Below are 20525 nucleotides of genomic sequence, written 5' to 3' on the forward strand. Positions count from 1 at the left end.
CCCTTTATCTTTGCCGAGATCTTTTTGGGCGATGCTATTTAGCTAATCCTTTACAGGTATAGATTTCAACAGAGATCCATTGATTTGAACCAGCTGGGTATTTGCTCCATGCTTTAGGTGGTAGTTTAGCAAGGGTCTGCCTTTCCCATATGATAAAATGTGATTAGCTCTTGCTAGTATTATGTTTTACCCCGCTTGTATTCTACATGCTTCCACCCATGGAAATCAACACAGAGAAGCATATGGTTTAGCTGTCCAGCTCATCCATGCTATCAGGATTTTGAGCCTTGCTGTAGGTAACTTGTTGCGTCTTTTTGGGAGCCGCGGACGGTTTTGTAAACGTGGTCTCGTATGGTACTATCTTCTCGGTCTCTAACCTACCACTGCAGCTATTTTCTTTTTTGGTTTGTTTTGCGGTGGAACATTGCATTTTGCATGTCTTCTATTCTTAGTGAGCGTGCATATCAATTAGAATCCTTTTATAGCTTTTGTGAAAACACGGTTTAGAGAGCGTATAATCTTTGCTGGAAAAAAAACTTGCTGACACGAAAGAGTTTTATGTAAGACGAGTGCCCAAGCACAGGAATACTATTTCCGTCCACACTGAAGAGGTCTGATGCATGCATCAGATAACCTCTTCTCACCCTTGACTTAGAAGATGGTATTTTATTACTTCCTCAGATGAATGGCACATGCTATAGTAAGGTTGAATAGTCCTTGCCATTTACTGAGCACCTCCTCAACTACTTTTAAAATCTTGTGTGCTGATTCAGATAGCCTTGACATTTGTTGTGTATTATGGAGATGTGAGGTAATGGCTAGTGATACAGATTTGCAGTTGTTTGAGCAAGGGGTTCTTAAGATATAGCCTCCCCCGTAATAATTTCCTAAAGTTCAGGTTATAGCCCTTGTTGCAGACATCTGGAGCAGATCATCTTCCCTATGGCCTCGGTTGCTTTGATTCACTTAACCCTATATTCACAACTGCCTATCACTAGCTGGGATAAGTGATATCCTCTGCTTAAGGTTGTTCTGGGGAATAGGCTCAGTGTCTGTGTGTAAAGATGTTATGTTCCCTCCAGCTCTCCTACGTACAAGTTTGCCTTGATACAGAACAGTAGAGATAGGACATGTGGTCATGAGCCCTTTCTGCCAAAGAAGAGTTATGGGCATCTCGGGCATCACCAAAACAGGGTGATGGTTGCCCATGTATTTCCTGCCTTATTCAGGTTTGAGTTTCATTGTACTTGGTCTTCCAAAAGGGCATGAAATGTTTCTGGGCAGCCTGAACACTGCATTTACTTGTCAGTGACTTCTTTTTGACAGTCGTGTAAGAGCGATGCTGTAGCCACGATGGTGCAAAAATTATGCAAGAGGCAAAGATTTCTTATGGCAGTATCTTTTATTGGACCAACTATGTAGTTGGGATAAAGTTAGACAAGCTTTGAAATGCAAGACATTCTTCATCAGTTCTAACCTGCATTTTCCTTGCCTCTGAATGGTGTTGCATAAATATATCTTCCTGACAAAAGATAAGGCTCAGCCATGTGCAGGTCAGTGACAGAATATACATTTTGCTTAGTATATTTGCCCAGTTTCTCAGCTGATGTAGACCAGAAGGGTTCTGTTGACATTGTTGGGCCATAGAGACCTGCCTGGTAAAAGGGTCTGGTTCATGGTTTTAGTCAGTAAATTCTTTGCATGCATATCCCAAAGCTTGCAGGACTTCTGAAACTTTCTAAAAATACAGCCATTGGGATCAAACAAGTGCTCCCTCGATGAGCTGATGACCAGCAATTGGTACGGCTGCCTGATTGAAGACAAGGGCAAAATAGAACTGATACGTGTTGAGCTAGAAGCAAGTTCACCTTAATTAATTCAATCAATGCAAACCTTTGTTCCATCTCTGGTTGCATCTACACAAGATGCTAACTGCACAGTAGCCTAACAACACTGTGCAGTAGCGTGCCGGGCAAAGCCTGTGTTAATATGATGCTGCACAATAGTATTTGGCTACTGCGCAGGTAGCATCTGTAAAAACCAATGCACCAGCACTGCTACACAGTAGCTCCAGTTACTGCACATTGATTTAATACTTGGTGATGCAAGTACTAAACTTAATGCGCAGTTACTACAATGCATTAAGAAACATGTAGACGCACCCTCTGCTTAGGAATCAGCACTCATGCACCTGAACGTATTGCTAGCCGCTGACTGGCAAATTAGAGTCGTTCCCACGCATAAAGATGGCTTAAAGGATTCCACAAGTGAAACACGCTCGGAGGAGCAGATCAGAGCATGCCCAGAAAAGCCATCTTCCCCCATGCATGTCTGAGCAGTAGATTATATCTACTGGGAGAGCAAGGGGAGTTTTAGCAAGTCTCGTCTCAATTGGTCTCTGGTTTTACAATTGCTCTGCCTCACATTTAATCCCATTCACAAGCAGAGTCTTTGGTGATTTCTCCTGTTTCAGAAACAGCGTGTATTCTCCTCCCTCTCATGACTGCACTGTGCAGAGCGGGGCAGTAGATCCTACTGGGGGGCAGTATAGGAATCTGGGTTTTATTACTGAGTTTGCCACTGCCTTCCTCAGCGGCCTTAAACACATCACTTATATTTTGTGAGTCAGTTCCCCTTCTGTAAAATGAAGACAATGACACTCCTTCGTAAAGCCCTTTGAGCTCTATATAAGGTTTGGTGTAATTATAATTAAAAAGTCATTTTCTCCGATTTGTCACCTTCTCACCATCAAAGGCGTCTTGAATGCATGTACTTTTGTCTCCTCTACCCAAATGATATGGATCACTTGGTAATGCTTTTCTGCAATGCATAACTCCTAATAGGCTTCCCTCATTGCTGCTCCCTGGTACCAAAGCATGGACTGAAAACTTAATATTTAGGCTCTGATCCTGTTCCCTTTAAGCCCCAGAAGTTTGTGTTTTCTGCAGTTCAATGTCAGGCCCCAGAGACATGGTCCATGTCGTCTCTCACATGCATTAGGTGAGTGCCCCATCCAAGTGGCCACATTACAGGGATCTCCAGCTGCTTTCAAGCACTTAAACATGACTTTAGTGGTGCTTTTCACAAACTTACAATTAGACAAGTGCTGAAGATGATATAAAATTGTGTCCTAAGACCTCTTCCTGCCAGAACCAGGCAAAGGGGGACAGGGTAAGGCTGAGGCTCTTCCTCTCACCTTTTGTTTGTAGGTGTGTGCTTATTATGTGTTACAGAGTAATAGTCCTGCTCCTTCTGCCTTCTAGCAAAATAATATTCACTCTCTGCTTGTTTGAGTATGGGCATACATACTTATATATAACCACATTTGGGAAAACATAATTTAAATTTAAAGGAGTTATTATTTTTTTCCCTGAGCAGATGTATAATTCAATTCACATGAATGTTAAACCTAGATATTACTTTACCCATATACGGTACACTCTAAATCAGGTAACTGCATTCTGGTTAACCTATATTTCCCAAGTTTCAACTGGAAAAGTTATTCTTTGCATCCCATCTAGACAGTTGTGTAGTGTTTCTAGAAGAAAAAAAAATGATGCGTCCTATTCTGGTCACAGAGGTGGTTGCATTTCAGTGGGCAGTGATATGGAGTGATTTCCTTCTGCCATGTATTCCTGTCTTAAGTGCAATGTTACAGCTGAGACATTGAGCACCTACAATCAGGAAATCCTGACATAAGGTCAGAAGCTCTGCCCCTATGTTCCTGTGCCTCAAAATACTGCCTTTAAGCCCTCAATTTCAGCAAAGCTCTTAAGCATGTACTTATGCCTGCTTGCCTACCTCATGTCCAGGGGATTTTAAAAAGTGGAGATGTACTTAGTTCATGATTTGATGCCGACTCAGCTCCCTGTCAGTTATTTCGAAAGCATTGTGATACACACCTATTGTTGCAGATATTATTATTATTATTATTATTATTATTATTATCACTGTCATTGTCGTCGTTGTTTGGCTATTTGTCTCCATGCAATTTTTACAACCAGCCAAGCTTGAAAGAGATTTGACCAGAGTAATGCCACGAGTTAAGAGGAAAGATTGTGTTTGTTTGTTTGTTTTAAAGGACAGGTTAAGCACGAATAAAATGCACTAGTAAGTAGCGAGCAAGCAACACTTTGAATGGCAAGTGGTGGCTTTAGCACAACATGATACATACTTGGTAGGGAAAATGTCATGTGGGTTCAGTGATGATTACCCCTACACCCAATCCACATTGGGGCATGAGTCAGGTAATATTTGGAGGCTATCAGTTTCCAATGGATAGCAAGCTTGAATTCATAAATGGGTATCACGGTTTGAGGTAGGAGCCTCGTATAAATGTATCGAGTTTTGGATTGCACGCTTGAGGTGGGGAAGAGTGGGATGCTACGCTGGGAGTGGGGTGGGTGGCAGGATTAAGGGGAAATATGTTCTGTTTTTGGAGAAGTAAAGAGGTGTGGGCAGTTCCAGGGTCACAACTTGTATGGGCCGATACTTGCACCAATACAATTTCGGACAAACAACCCCATCCCTATATAAGTCGGCGAATCTGAGAAAGTCAGTATTTTTTAGACCTTGCACTCGCACTTGAACTGTGACGCTTTCAAACTTCAGAGCACATTGGAGGGTGAGGTAGGAATTTATCTTGCAGCCCAGTTGCCTCAGGGCTGTCTCCTGCACACATCTACCCTCTTGAGCAGCTGATACAGGTCGTTGTTGGTGAGAGCACAGTGGACTAGCTGGTTCACTGGTCTGATCCAGCCTGCCAGCTCCAGCATTCCCAGGAGACATCAGCTTAGAAAAAGGACAAAACCAGCACCATAAATCGCAGACGTCATCTTTCATTACCCGGCATGACGGGTAATGAAATACAACATATGTGATTAAGAAAGCTCTACGTGGTCATTGTAGAAATTACAGTCCTCAGCTCTAACTACAAGTAATTTCTCTGCAAACAGTGAGCTCCATCCATGCCTGAAGTTAAGCACGGGTATAAGCAACTGCACTATTAGGCTGATGCAAACGTAATTTGTTGGCCCCAGTTATAAAAATGCCAAGCTACACCTTGTTTTTGTACATTCAGTGATGTTTGAATAAAATAAATGCAGTGCAGAATGGAGGAAAAAGATGGGTCAGTGTGTGTCAAGGAAAAGGCTGGGTCAATGAGTTCAGCAAGATGCTATCAACTTTCCCAAACCTTCCCTGAAGGACAGCTTGTATTCTTGGTATTCAGGAAAATGCATACATGTCTCTCAATTCAGAGGGAACAGAGTTGGACCCCAGTAGTCCCAGTGATAGGGCTAAGAATAATCCAAAGATCAAAAGAATTGCAGTGTTTCAAATGCCTTAGATTATGAGATTCTGAGTAATTACTCAGGAAACACTGTGTAGGAGGGAAGGAAAAAAAGAGGTAATGTGTTTTTAATTATTTGCAAATTGCAGAATGAAAAAATACAATCTTTTTATATGCTTTATTTTTATATCTCAAAAGCTTACAGTCTGGTTCCTTTGAAGTTATTTCTAGGTTAAGTTGGCTCTTAAATTCATTTTATCTCAAGTTATTTCTTTTTATTTTTTTTGTAATGTGCAGTGAATTGATGTTGTCTGCTCATAGGTTTGTTATGCTTTTGGCTTCCCTGTTTTACAGACCCAGGTTAGGTAGTGTCTGAGTCAAAGCCTGCAAATTCAGTCCTAGAGCAATTTTTCTTAGCTCTACTCTAGTCAGTACTGAGTTTGCACTAAAAGTGTGGACAGAAGTTCCAATTTCCCCCCTAACCCAGCCACAGAAAGCAGTCTGTTGCCATTACCAAACACAAGTGCACGGCTGCAGACTGCTTCAAAACTGGCTGATTGGGCAGAAATCTGAACCCTCATTCAGTTGAAGATGTTTCAAAACAGAGCATCTTCTGTAACTTCTGTTTGCACTGCCTGCCAGCCTGTGGCTGTTTTCAGAATGGGAGGGGGGAAAGGGCGCAGAGGGCATTTGGTTTGGGGTTTTAACAGCCCCTGTTGGAGGGTGGAGAGGGTGTATTGGAGCTCCAATAATAAGTAATGAGTTGGGGGTGTATATGAGCTGGGGGAGGGGGGACAATTCACCCATCCCACCCTCTGGCACCAGCTGGGGAAGCTCTAGAATGCTCTCTCTCTGCTCCCTTTCCCCCCTCCATTCTGGAAACAGCATGGGCTAGCAGGGAGAAGGGGCTGCTGCCACGGGAAACCAGCTGCAGGCTGCAGTCAGGAGGTAGATCCCTTCAGACCCTAACATCTACGACTCTAGATCCCCCTCCCCCTGGAGCCAACAGTGAACTTCTGTTTGTTCCAGGGGGTTGTTGTAACTCAGAACACTTCCTGCAGAGAGGGCATAGACAGAAGTGCAGTTCCCTCCTGTGACTGAGAACAAACGGGGCACGTTGACATGTAGCTTTATTGCACATTAGACCAATTTAATGTGCAGTAAAGCATCGCCATCTACACGTATGCAGCAATTACTGCGCAGTAGATTAATTTAAAGTGCCATTGGCTAGTACCAACAGACACAGGTATTAGAAAACGGTGCATTAAACTACTTCACCTAAGTGCGCATATAGACACTGACCTGGGAGCAAATTGCTCCCGGTCAGCCCAGGCCGGGTCACATCTGCTGTGTGGAGCTTGGAGTTAGGCCTCAAGCTCTGGGCAGGGGTGAGGGGTGGGCAGGAGCAAGCTATCCCTGGCTCTGGGCCCAGCTGGGAGCTGTGTGGGGCTGGGAGCCAGCTGTTCCTGTCCCCGGAGCCAGCTTCTTGGGGTGGAAGCCAGCTGTCCCCTGACTCCAGGGCCAGCCTCAAGCTCTGGGGGGCAGGATCTAGCTGTCTCTGGTTCTGGGGCCAGCTCCAAGCTCCAGGGGATAGGAGCCATCAACTTGGAGCTGGCTCCAGGCCTGGGGACAGCTGGCTCCCACCTCCTGGATTTTGGGGCTAGTCCCAGACCTGGAGACAGCTGGCTTCTGCCCCATGGAGCTTGTGGGGGATGGCCCTGGAGCCCAGGCCTGACTCCCATTCCCCCTGCCAGGCCAGGGCTGGCACCTGGGGAAGCCTGGAGCTCTGCCTGGGTGCTGCAGGGGAGCAGAACAAGACAGGAGCAGCTATGAAATAAGTTGCTCCAATCAAGCTCAGTTTACTACTAACACAGGTGCATGTGTAGATGCTGAATTTTCTCTGCAGAATATTCAAGTGCATTAATTGCATGTGTAATTGCACCCAGAAAGGGTCTTCTTCCCAATTGATTTCAATGGGCGATTTAAATAAAGATTTTAGAATTAGGCCCAATAGCTTTATCTGTTGGTTGTTATGTTGCCTTGTATAAATTGTTTTCTTACAAAAATGTCTGTGAGGACATATACCTTTGCTAATATTATTGCTAGGTTAATATATCCAAACATAATGCACAAAAACATGAATGAATAAAAACGCCATCATAGGATATTTTGCAGCAATTCTGAGGGAGTGAATTTAAAAAAGGAATGTCTCCTTTAAGCTGCAGATAGATGGGATATAAACAAAATATATATTTCCAAGTCCAAAAAATTGTTGTTTTCCAAAAAAAAAGATCTGATAGGGAATGCCAATTAGAATGCTAGTAGATGCAGGTTTAATCACGTCTCCTCCTGAAAGGTCAAATGAAAAGAAAAGGTCATCTTCAACCTCTTCTTCCTGTGAGGATAAAGGTTTCAAGCCTAAAAATCCTCTTGCCTCTATCAATTTGAAGAAAACTATCTGTTCTGTATATTCTTCATGAAGTCTGAAAACTCAGTTTCAGCTGGTCGAAGTACCCCTCCTGAGATGGGTTTCTAGACACCTGGCTAACCTATGGCTACATCTGCAAGTAGGTGATGGAGGAGGGAAGGTGATTTTTTTTTTCCATTTTAAAAAGCATCTAAACTTGCCTGTGAAGAAGCAAAATAAGAGAGATGAAGCAGAAGCAGCCCTGGGGCAGCTTCTCTGTATCCGCGTGAGCACTGATGCAGCAAACTCCCATTAGATGGGTATGGAATTGAGAGGTGAGGACTGTCTTAAAGAGGTGTATTCATTTTGTAAGAGTTTCCAAGAATCCCAGAATATTATCTCCCTGCACCCACAGGGAAATTTTGATCCTTCCTTCTCACTTTCTCTCTTACCAGGTAGCAGAAGATTCTTTTTTAATTGCCGCTCTTGGGAGAGGTCTACAGACCTCCCTTGTCTCATTTCAAAGTTAGATTATTGCTCATCGTTTATTCATTTTCCACTCCAAAATAGTTTAATGGAACCTTCACATTTCTCCAGGGCCTGCAGCAAACTCCCCATTACTAGCTCTTCATTTTCAGTCCTCCCGGGTTTTTTGTTTTTTTTTCCTGGTGTTTAGCTTTACATTGTAAGGAAGACTCATTTTCTCCAGACCTGGACTCACTAGGTGAAGTTAAATGATCTGTGTGCGATTAGGCAGAAAGTCAAACTAGCTGATCTCAGTGGTCTCTTGTGGCCTTAAATTCATGAGTTAATGGGAATCTAGAAGCCTCTGTAGCTTTTTCAGGATATTCAGCATGTAGGCTGCTCTAGAAGGGGCTTGCAAAGGGAAGGGGGGAAGGGAGCAACTCCAGGAGACACTTCAAGTCTTCTAGGTCTCCCATCCAGAATTCTTCAATCCAACCACCAGTAACTCACTGAGTTTGGGTGTCTTTGCTCGACAACAAAAGTGTGTAAAAATTGGCAGGGTCAAAATCCAAATCCAGAGGGTCACTGCACAAACCAAACCCTAACATTTACTATAGGGTCAGCAATGGAAATGAATGCTCAGACATGCCCCTGGATCATGTATCTGAATTCTTAATAGTCTGCCACTTGTGCACTGGAATTATCTTCCTTTACAGTCCAGTCATGCTGTTTAAGCAGAGGTATGTTTTCCCAACCAAAGGGTCCTGCTGCATAGCAAGTAAATCATATGAATGCTCTGGTTGTGGTATCCCTATCATAGTCAACAGATTTATGGACCTTATGTGGAATGAATCTCTTCGTGGGCTGCGTCTCTGTATCTATGTTCATGGTGTCGTATCCATTCAGTATTCATTTAGCTATGTTCACTGCTTTAAAGGTGTTATACAGAGAAAGACAGAGCAATTTAAACTATGTGAAACTACACTCCATTTGGAGACTTTTACTGCCCGTTTGCTAAATGCTAATTTCAAAAGTTTCACCTGAGCATATCTCTGCTCCTCAGCATCTAAAACATTAAAGCCTGGTCTATTGTATTATGAGCTGGAAGTGTTGAAATGATGGATTTAATGGTCATGTTTTAGATTTTCCCCCATTGTGTTTCCAATGCCTTGAGTTTATTAGTTTTCAGGGAACCCCCTGAAAACTAACACCAAGCCAACCATGACACCCTCTTCGTTATGCATGAAGATGGACAACAGGTAGAACTTGGGAAGGTCTAATGAAGGTTAAGTGGAAAGTAGAAGGGGGCTGATTATTTTTTTTTATTGCTGAGTTGATTTGATCAGAGCAAGTGATTGATCTGGAGTCACCTGACCCTACCTTGCTGGGGTCACCTGACCCCAGTTGTCTTTCCTGCCTACTGCAGGGGGGCTGGACCTGATGATCTTGCAAGGTCCCTTCCAGCCCTTACAGTCTATGAATTTGTGTATTAATTAGTGGATTATCGGGGTGCTCGGGACACGATGAATGTTCTTTCAGTGTTCAGTGTCAATAAACAGGATGCCTCTGTTCACTTTTTCCATGAAAGGAAGAACTGACATCGACAAACTCCTCATTTAATTCAGCTAATAATTTCCCATTTCACTCTTACCTTACTAAAGTAATCCATTTCTCTGCCATGATACATTCTCATATAATTTAACCCCGCACTAAAGAAAAACAATCCATTTCAATACCCCGACCCTTCTTTGCAAAGGTGAGTTTTAACAAAAACCTACTGAAGTAACTGAAGGGCTCCCATTGAATTCAGTAGGTTTTAGATCAGACCCCCTGTGAGAAGTATGGTACGGTAACCCAATGGATAGACTGCCATTTTTTTTAGCACAGCATTTAAGATAAAGCTAAAATGGCATGCCTCTCCTAAGCAGATCTAAAAAATTGCAGAGTTTATACTGTGGTTTGCTCAACTGTGATCCTCCAAGTCTGAAGTTTTTGTGGAAGCTTTTCCATTCTCTGTGGGTTTCTACAGTCTCCCTCGCATCCTTGGGAATGATTCATTCAGGATTACTGCCCTCCATCTCTTCTCAAGTTGGAGTTGCACAGTTCCTGTATGAAATTGGCTGCCTGACAATAGAGAACGGAAATACTAAGCTAAAGGTAAAAGTGATATTAAAGGCTGGCATGCAGCCAAATTGAGGAAACACAGCGCTTTGGGGAGATGGTATATATTGGACACCTTAGATGAGCTTTAGGCCTGCAGGAGGAGATCGCCAGAGATGTGAGGAGGTTAATTGGTTTGAGTGAAACAGAACAACAAAGGTGTTGTCAAATTAGCCTACCTAGCAGTCTCACGGGCAACTGAAACACTAACACGGATTGTGGGAAATGGTTGAGCTGGTTACCAGTCATGGTAAATAATATGCTAATTATTACATTTAACCCAATGGTATTAATTAAAAAAAAATGTTTAGTTTAATTTTTTTTTGTTTCCTCACTGGGCAGAATATAAAACAGATGGCTTTCTATATTAAAAATGTTGGCCTGTGAGACTATGGATCCAATTCAGTACTGTGGCTTATAGAAAACTTTTTACACCTTTGTAAGCTAGCTCAAGTCAGGGGCTACATCCTTCTCCTGGCAGCATGAGAGGGAAGATGCACTTAGGATCCAAAGCCCTTAGGCTCCTAAATTCCACCTACCTCCACAGCTATGGTCCTGGGGAATCCCACGTAACCCCAGAGGCACCTCCCTCTTGGCCCCTGATGTGTCCATAGTTGTGCCCATGCTCAAACCTACGGGTGTCCCAATATTGACAGGACTGAGGGATTTGCCACCCAGCTGTCACCTAAGCTCAGTGAGGTTTCAGAAACTAGCTGTTCCCCCATGAAACATCTCCTGAGGAGCATGATTCGGATGGTCTTTTTGAACATGCTCAACATGCACCGAAAGAACTGGGATGCATATATAATGCCAAGTGGTGGTGATGCTGGTCCTGGTGACTCCCTTTATGTAATTTTTTAGTGCTTATAGCCCTCAACTGTGGCAAACCCACGCTTAATTCTCTCCTGCCTGACAGAATGCAAAATTATATCTTTTAACTCTCAGAAGGATGTCCTAGACACCAGACTATGGACTAGGCTGGTTGGAGGGGCCATTCTTCAGCCTTTTTGTTGAACATGTACCACAGCGCACAAAAGAATTCACAATTCATTGCGACAAAGAAAAAGAAAACATAAGAGACCAGGCCAATGGGAAAACCAAGTTTCCAATCTCTGCTGCCAGGATTGTTTCTGTATTTTATGCAGTGACTGTTTCAAGTAAAATACAGCGTCAGTCTTGAAACCCTGGCGTCCGCCTCTGAAGCTGGTTTAATTGTTGACTCCATTGAAAACGATGTATGGACCATTTATGAAAAGCATAAAACAGCAAGCTAACCTTGTGGCCAGACATCCCTCCTTTTGCTCTTTGCTACAAGTCTGAGTGGCACAAGCTGTCTCTTCCTTTAGAATTGAGATGCATTCACTGTACGATGATGCACAAATGAAAAACCACATCAGGCTGCAATGGGAAATGGGACTCATTGTTTTTCAAAAGACCAGAGAAGACAATGGATATAATATTAGACTCTCAAAATAGAATATTAAGACGTGCACTTAGGAGCAGTCATTTCTGTGACGGGTAAAGGAGACTTGTTATAGTGCATTATGTGGCTAGAACTAAACTGCCAGGAATTACTGTGCCATGTGAAGGAGACCTGGTTTATGCTGAAACAGTGTACAGGTCAGTGTGAGTTATCATATAAGCTTAAGGAGACTGATGCTGTTGAATGTAGCTGAGAAATCTAGGGAAATTAAATTACAATATAGTGAGAGGCTTCCTACATCACCACAAACATACAATAGCAAAGTGTGTCAAAGGGTAAAACACCTCTTTTGTTGCTTTATTTTTTCAAGATGTAATCCAGCAATCTGTTCTGGCTTTCAAATGCCATGTGATTTTAAACCTCACTACCAACTATAACTTCACGCGATTAGTAGAAGACTCAATTGTCTTCCTACTAAAACCAAATATGCGTTGCTAGTCCTGCACAGTGTATTAACAACCATTATAGTAATTAAATAATTATGTGTTTAATTAATAGCCAGTGAAAGCTGCATGCATTAATAACCAGGGATTCACCCACTTCCTTTGATAACACTGGCTTCAGTTCACATTCATTGAGGTTTTGTTACATGTTATATTTGTTATAGAAATGACTAAAATGGCTTGTAATTCTACTGGTACATCCAGCTCTCTATATTCACAAGTAAGGTAGGGGTAAAACATTTGAACAGGAGCTTAATATTATTGGGACTCAAACTTTTTTGCAGAACCCCTGATATAAATCAACTTTGAGATAGGGCTGCCTCATCTCTATTTGTGAGCAGGTATAACTGCATAAGCAGGAAATCTTGTTCAGTGTTTAGGTTGAATGAACTGTATTATGTCACATCACCGGCCAGTTCCGTCTTAGATAAGATGACTGCAGGCTGTTGGCACCTGTTTGTTGGTGAAAGTCCAGAAACGCTCTAAGTATTCAAACTGGAGAAGTATTACCTGGTCCAGAACCCTGTTACCTTCGGCATATGTGTTGCATCTATCAATTGATTTGTCTCAATCTTAGCGTGAGCTTTGTGGTTGTGGAGCCTGGTGTCAGAGCAGCAAAAACATCTTGCTTCACTTCATGCTGCACCCTGGGCTTGTGCTGAAGGCTGTCCATAATTAGCCCATGTGTGTAGATAACTGCCTGCTGGTTCAGGCTGGATAGTCAAGAGGTGAGGCATAATACTAGTCACTTCTTGCACGTCACTAACCATAGAAATTGTTGTGCTTTAATCACTTTGGCCTCATGGACTGTTAGACATAAGTGGAGTTGTGACCCCCTGTTTGGGAGTCAAGAACCTTCTTCAGGCCATGCTTGCTACCTTTATTGTCAGGGCTATAGAAAGTGATGGGACTGTCAACAATGGGTGCATCTACACATGCAATTAAAGTGAAGCAATGAACTCTGGAGTAGTTTGAGCTGGAGTAAACTACTCTCAGGCCCAGCGTCTACACATGAACCAGGACAGAAGCCATTAGAGCTGAGGTGGAGCTGGCCCAGGCTGGGACGGGACAGAGGGGGTCAGCCCCAGGCTCCAGTGGTGGCATGAGGCAGTGGAGGGGTTGGCTGGGGAACAAGGGTGGTGACAATGCAGAGCTGTGTGGCTAGATGACAAGCATAAGTCTGGCCCGCGGCTGGCTGGGCTGACTGGGTGCAATTTACATCTGAGGTTAGCATCTACACATGCATTTAATCGAAGTAAATGACCCCAGCATAAAAAGATACTTTCCCCAACAGTACTATTTAATGTTGGCATAAATTAGTTTACTTCAGCCTAATACTGTCACATGTGTAGACAGTGATGCTTTACTTTGCAGCTAATTAGCGTACTCCTTAGTAAGCGCATGTGTAGACGCAGTCAGTACGCACATGGATTTGCAGCCTGATGTATGTTTGTGATGAAGGGAAGATGAAAATGGGAGTCAGCAAACTAAAGGGCCAGAGTCTTTCTGGCTACTGTTCTGCTGATCACATTCATGATTTATCTGGCCCAGCACATAGTGTTGAGAGAGCTCATAGGCTTCTAGGATAATTAATGCACTAGCACTTTGTCGAGATTAAAATAGAAAATCAATACAGGAAAGTAGGAGACCTTTGGTAAGAATCCTGGATTTCATGTAATACTTTCTGCAAGATACAAAACAGGAATGGTAAAGAGTATTAACTCTTTATATTTCTGAGTGACTGTTTTGCTTTCTATTAAGGCTAGCTCCATGCCTTACAATTTCACTTTGTAATGCTCTCTCTTGAATTTCCTGAAATTAAGGGAAGGTGGGTTTTTTTTAAATTTGAGCAGTAGATAACTATAGAAAATTGTTACATTTGCTGTGTTTTACTGCTTGCTATGCAAAATGTCTCTGTGTCTTGATGTCCTTGCAGCTAAAGGTTTGACATTCACAAAATTTTGAGACAGGTCCAGGCAAGTAAAATGTTCCTGTTTAGTACTGTATACTGTAATTCAGTGTATCCACTTGTTTTAGTAGCAGCATAATAGGTGGATTTTTACTGTGATGTCCTCCATTTGTCCTCTTCTGCAATCTAAACTATCACGCTGAGGGTCAGAATACAAAAGGTAATTTTCAGATAGCTACATCTCAGGAAACCTTAGGAAAACTGGTTTTAAGTTTTGAATATTAGCTTGCCACATCTATAACCTTAAAACTTAGGCTTGCAAACAATGTAGTCATTTCTATTTGTGATGTGCTGCTGTGCATAAATATATGAAAAGTAATTTTTGTACTATTGATCCTTTTCCTAAATAAAATGAAGACAATGCAGACTCTGGAGCACACTTTTACATATGCATGAATGCATTTGGCTGTGCAGACTAGAAGGGAGTGAAGGACAGACTACTCATTTTGATATATGCATTAATGTAATTTGGTTGTCACCATCACAGGGTGCTCTTGGGCAATTTGCAAATCAGATGGAAAAGTTCCTGACCTTTTATAGAAGAATAATTTATTGTGTTTGTGGGATTTCTCAACGTGAGAACTGAGATGCCCCTGCAGCTTGAATTATTTTAAAGTGAATGCTAAGTTTGTGAAAAATGTCAGATTGACACCTCTGGAAGCAGAGATCCTCTGGTTATCAGCAGGGCAAGTTAGAGCATGTGTCAAATGGTGCAGAGTCCTCCAGCTTGCCTCAATGTGTGAAACGTGCTGCTACTAACAGTTATTAAGGATTTGTTCACTAGCCATTAGTTAGTACCAATGGTACAAACATCAGTCCCTTAACGAATGAATTGTAACTCCTAAGTCATTGTTGGTTTTTCCTAGTACCTCTCTCTTCCCAATACAGCCAGGAGGTCTTGAATACTATACTCAGGTACTATACTCAAGCATCAGTATTTTGAACATAAGGCTTTGTACATTGAGTCAAATAATTGATTCCTCTTGTCTTGTATCCCACTCTAGAAGTTGTCACTACAAGCAACTTCTGAGGAAGAGGGGAGGGGGTGGGAATCTGCAGAAGGCAGTTTCTCAAATAAGTTGCCTAGAAGGTATTTTTCTTTCTGGTCTCCAACAGAAATGGTGTGCACAAAGCACTGTAGCACATGGAAGGCTATTTTCCTATTTGGAAAAGCCTTTTCACCACAAACAATGTTGCTCACAATACCAGTGCATTTGAACATGTTGCTTTTTGGCACAGTAAAGGTGTAGTTCACATCTTTCTTTCTTTCTTTCAGGTATCTTGGTGCTGGCTGACAGTATAACTCTTTAAGGTAGGTAGATATTCCCTCCAGAAGTCTTGTTTTGCCGACTCATTGCAGTTATACATCAGGTTCATCTTGTTATCCATATACCTGTTTAAACTGAACGTCAAAGAAGCAAACACATGTGATTTGTGGTGTGTGTACTAGACTTCCAAGATTCAGCAGAGCTTGCTAGTGAAATGTTGCTATCTTATCCTGGGCTTCGTCATGACTGGTGGTGCTGCCTTGAGACTCTCATTGGTTTCAGAGATTATGGCAGGTGTTGTTTTTTTTTTAATTCCCGAGTCTACAAAACCTAGATGTTCCTTTGGATCAGGCTCCAGAGTGCGTGTACGTGCACACAAAAAGAAGTCTGCTTTCACTTACGCGGGCTTTGGATCAGGACCTTGGAGAGCAGCTGATCAACGCTAGCCGAGTCCTAAAGCAAGTGCCTATGCCACATCCATTAATATTACTGTAACTTTTTTGAAGTAGAAAGTTGAATTCTCTATCAGGCTGCTCCTACCTTTTGAACCCATTACCTGTCAAAGGATTTCAAAGTTTGTTTGTAATAAAAAAAAAATCTTTTTGAAAGGTGACTGCTGCATGCATCATCAAACCAAAGAACCACCCTTCTCAAAGAACTGAAGGAATGTATTCATGCCAGTGTCTTCAGCTATTTTTCTTGTGTGACGCATTCAAATCCCCAGGCACAAAGAAGAGAAGGGCCAGCCAAAAGTACAGCTGAGCTTTTGACATTGTCCCTACGCAGATAGATCCATAGAAAGAAAAGCATATTTTTGCGGTGATCAGATTAGCTTATATACTTTGATAAGGTGCTAAGGGCCAATAGATAATAGAGTTGCGGTATGTTCCTTGTCACATTGCACTGTAATAAAAATGTATTTATATGATACCATGCATACTATAGTTCACAGTGCTGTCAAGTTGCATTGCCAGTTATAACTTACTATGCTTCTTTGCCAAGTTTTACTATAACACTGTAGGTATCAATATCCTAGATGCAGCTCTATGATATGCTAATCTCACTCCTAGAATAACATACTTTATAAGGTTTCACATAAGAAAACTTCAGGGATTGGAAAACAACTAAAAATGAATAGGAATCTCAAATGCAGGGTTCACTTTAGTATTTATGTAAAACATTAATCTCAATAGGATTCTTGGAGACAAGAAAACATGGGTTATTTAATAAAATGCCATCTCTGCTAAATAATTAATTACATGGGATATTTCTACTTGCTGAAGTGTGTGTGTGTGTGTGTGTTTAAGCAGCTTCATGTACAAATAGTTCAAATTTTGACAATGCAGAGAGTACGATCAGGGTAGACTTCCTAGACCTGTATGCTCTATATCTAGGGGGCAAGCCCCAGGTTGTCCTTGGAGAATAAAAGCAGACAGTGACAAGAGGTGTCAGGTGATCTGTAGAGCTGCCAGAGTGATAAGCAAAGCTAAGATCCTCCACTAAGATCCTCTGCTTTTTTTTATGAAATCCAACTTTCCAACCCATCCCTTGAAGATGCCACAGGTGCAAAGCTTCTGGGCCTGCCTCCACATCCATAGAGGAACTGGTGTTTAATTAGAAGCGTCTGTGGAGGAGACGAGGAGAAAGGTGCAAGATATTCATTCAGATATCCCCTACCTTGATTGCACTTAGTGCCATCATGACTATACAGTGGTGGAATGGGGTTCAAGGATATTTCAGCTTTGTACTCCTAAGGAGGTCTGGGCACTTGAATAGCAGCAGTGGGAGTAAAAGGGTTAGAGCACATGCCTGGATCTTCTGTGTTTTAACAGAGACATTGCAGACACGAACAAATGCAGCCAAAGCTATTTCTGACTTCCTATTCCTGAATCCTTCTCACCCTTGTAGTTCTGGAACCAGCAGTGAGAATGCATAAATAGCAGTGTATGAAAGGCTGCTCACATTATGTTCCCATTTGGGACCAGAAGTGCTTGAAAGCTAATGAGAACACAGGAAAATTGTGGAGTCACACTTAGGCCCCAATTGTTTAGAAATCACAAGCAGAAATAATTTTGTTCAGGAAATGGGATTGACTGGAAATGTGGATAGCATAGAAGAGTTATGCCATGTGATACAGCTTAGGCAATGAATCTGGATGAGGCTTGCTCAAAGCAATCCTGCCAGCCAATAGCCTGAAGACATTCAGCGTGTTTGTACAGTGTACTAAAAGCCAGATCCTAATCTGCTTAAACACACTGGATTATAATATCCTGTCCCACAAGTGGTCCCAAAGAAGTCAGTGGGGGATCATTTGTTGGATAAAATGATGCACTGTATTAGCAAAGAAATCAGCTGAACAGTTTTGAATAGTGACTATAGGAGCATAACATTGCATCTCTTCTCAGCTAATTGACAGATTGGAAGAAGGCCTAAATTAGATGAATAAATTGTCCTTTGCAAATTGATAGTCCCTCTTTAATATGAACAGGTCAGCCTATTTTTGAGATGTTTTCTATTAAGATCCCTCCTGGTATAGGGACTCTACCAGAACCTGTACTGGTCTTCATATCAGACAGGATTTTTCCACCCCCCCCTATAAATTTGAAAGGAGAAACAGCAGAAGCCAGACAAATGTTTGCTTTCCTTTTTGATGTACAGTCTCACAAAGCAGTACAACACATGCCAGAACAGATGGCTAAGCCTCAATAAAGTTGTCTAGAGAAGAGTGGACATGTCGCCAGCTCTTTTGTCCTAGCTGGAAAATTATGAAGTGCACAGCTCCAAAGTGGAATTAATCTGTGAATGTTTACAGAGCAGCGAGGTCAAGCTCTCGCTGTCTCTTGTTTTTCCAGCGCACACTTGAGTGTCTCCTTAAATTGAATCCCAGGTAGAGACCCATGAACTCTCAGCGATAGGTATCAAAAGCTCTAGATGTATGCTTGTCAGTGCTGAACCCAGAAATATTGAAAGATATGTTGATATAGCCTGACTTGGCTGGTCCTGTCAGCTTTCATTACAACAACAGATCTTTATGCGACATGAGCTATGGTGCAAGTACAAGTCAAGTGGATTGTTACTGGTGCTACCTTAAAGGGTGTGGATGTGTAAGGACAGCTGTTACTTCTCAGACATAATAATGGCTGCGCATCCAGTCTCTTTACAACCAGGGGTGCTGCCCTACACCTGAGTGTGGACAGCTGTATGCAATGAAGAACAGGTGCTGCAGGGCCGTTTCTCTGTCCTTTGTACTGGTGGGGAAGGCAGCGCCAATAGCCTCACCTCTAGCTCCTTCACCACCCTGGCAAGCATATGTCCTTTTCTGAGCTGCACTTTCTAATCCTTCTGCACCAGATCAGAGGAAGGGCGAGGGGACACTGCTGCAAAGCCTTCATTCCCTGTTGAGCCTGAAGTCTGCTGTGAGTGACTCATTGATCTCCCGTGGCAGTCATGCCAAGTGGCAATCTGGCATCTGGAATATTGTGCAGTTGATCTCTGATCTCCTTTCCATCCTGTGGTCCACCTCGGTCTGCCAAAACCCACGCCTTTGCTTTAAGTCTCAATCTCATCAGCACAGTGCGAGTGCTCTCTAGCTAAACTGTTCTTCTTTAAATCCAAACTTGGATTTTTTTTTTCCCCCTGGAGATTAGCTGCTATTAGTGTATTATGCTTTTAGACTTTATGTATTTTGGCATCCTTAACTCAGTAAATTGTTCTCTCTGGTTATACAATGCAATGTGCTCTACATCCAAGGCAACTCACGTCGGTGATGGTAATATTGACTTGGGCAAACTGCCGGTAGCGTGAGCCCTGGAAACAATGCCAATACATGCTTTCAGAGCCTTGGGACACTCAGTCCTCACCTCTCCTTATTTAAACCCAGTGATTTGTCAGAAGCAAATGTTGTGCTGCTGAGTGAAAGATCTTTTCTGTCCCCCGGAGGGCATCCCAAGGTTCTTTGGTTAAGTGGCTCATCCTGTGAAGTACTGAATGCCTTCTGCAAAGTAATGAGTGCCCTTGATCCCTGCTGCCTTTATCAGCGCCTTGCAGGAGGTGTTCAGCAATGCAGAGGATTGGCTCTTAATTATCCTCATGAACTGACCGCTGCAGCATATGATGCTCTGCGATCCCAGATGTCTCTGAGCAGGGACATAAGTAAATGCAGCTGCATGTGACAGAGTAATAACCAGCCAGTTGTTATAACTTATAACCCATGGTCAAATGGTTCGACAGTTAGAAAACGTTAAGTCCTCCCCTGCATGGTGTTACAGCATGCATCTGCTGCAAGGATTTGGTGCAACCCCAGCATGAATAGGCATATCCAAGCTAGTTTTAGTTTAGGTAGCTTCTGTGGTGGAGCCTGTGGTGCTACAGCTTTAGTTCAAGGTGTGTATACCCTCCAAGGGACCCAAGGGGATGTACTCTGGGTTACCAAAGCTCATGCCACCACATTATCTAACACTTGTGTTGCTAACTGTGCCAAAAAGATCCAAGATAGCTCGGGGATGCCTCTCCATGTGGCAGTGTTGCTTTCCTTTGAAGGGTGGCCATACTCACAGGGCTCTCACATTCTCTTCCCTCCACAATTCTTGCTACCTTCAGCTATCAATAATCCTCTTCAGGAGGATACAATTGTCTAGTCACTTCTTCTCTTCTCAGAACAACAGTATACTTCAGGGAAAGGAGTGGGTCACACACCGCTCCTCCGTTTAAAGTCTCTTGCTTCATTGAGAAGGTTTGTGTGGCAAATCGAGTACTTTGAAGAGTGGTTGCGTACATCGGTGACAGATTGTGTTTCTGGGATCTGATCCAGCGACTGTTTGGTTGGGGGGGATTGTTTATTCCATCCTGAAAATATCAGATCAGGCAAGACATAAAGGTGTGTGTAAAAGTGTTGATAAAATCTCCACTGTATTTAAAACCAAAATCTTTTAATATAGGCATCCATAAACTGCTTTATTGATATGAGCCTCATCCTATAAAAACTTCATGTGCATGTTTAACATACAGATTTGGGACACTTGAAGTATATAAAAGGAAGAG

At 42.5% G+C, this 20525-nt stretch overlaps 1 long non-coding RNA gene across 1 annotated transcript in view; it reads left to right on the forward strand.

Moving 5' to 3' along the window:
• LOC102376468 overlaps window positions 1–20525 on the forward strand; it is a 105733-nt gene that overhangs the window by 72650 nt on the left and 12558 nt on the right. The window contains exon 3 of the long non-coding RNA XR_324392.1: window positions 15494–15529. This is a non-coding gene — a long non-coding RNA (uncharacterized LOC102376468). The remainder of the gene's footprint in view (window positions 1–15493; window positions 15530–20525) is intronic.

Source organism: Alligator sinensis, unplaced genomic scaffold (genome assembly GCF_000455745.1).
Source record: "Alligator sinensis unplaced genomic scaffold, ASM45574v1 scaffold571_1, whole genome shotgun sequence".
Taxonomy (NCBI): Eukaryota; Metazoa; Chordata; order Crocodylia; family Alligatoridae; genus Alligator; species Alligator sinensis.